We start from the raw sequence: 313 nt of genomic DNA on the forward strand, positions 1-313 counted from the left end.
GCTCTTACTACTAAGATAAGAGCTCTTCTATTTCCACAGGGAAGAGACTTTAATGGGGTGGTTTTTGAGCATCAACGGAATGTAAAATATCAGGTAATGTTGGATGAACCAGTGGAGAACTAGTTCTATGCTAACTAGTTTAGACCTATGTATGATGGATAGTTGCAGAAAATGATTGTATTATGATCATTTGTGGATTTGATCAACAGATTCAATTTTTGGCCTATCCTATGGGGGTCGGCGAAGTCACGGTGACTGGAGTTAGGGTTCCCGTCTTAACTATGGGCGGGAAAAGTGGGGCGGGGGCTGACTT

This window comes from Aspergillus glaucus, assembly GCF_001890805.1.
Source record: "Aspergillus glaucus CBS 516.65 unplaced genomic scaffold ASPGLscaffold_13, whole genome shotgun sequence".
NCBI classification, from domain to species: Eukaryota; Fungi; Ascomycota; class Eurotiomycetes; order Eurotiales; family Aspergillaceae; genus Aspergillus; species Aspergillus glaucus.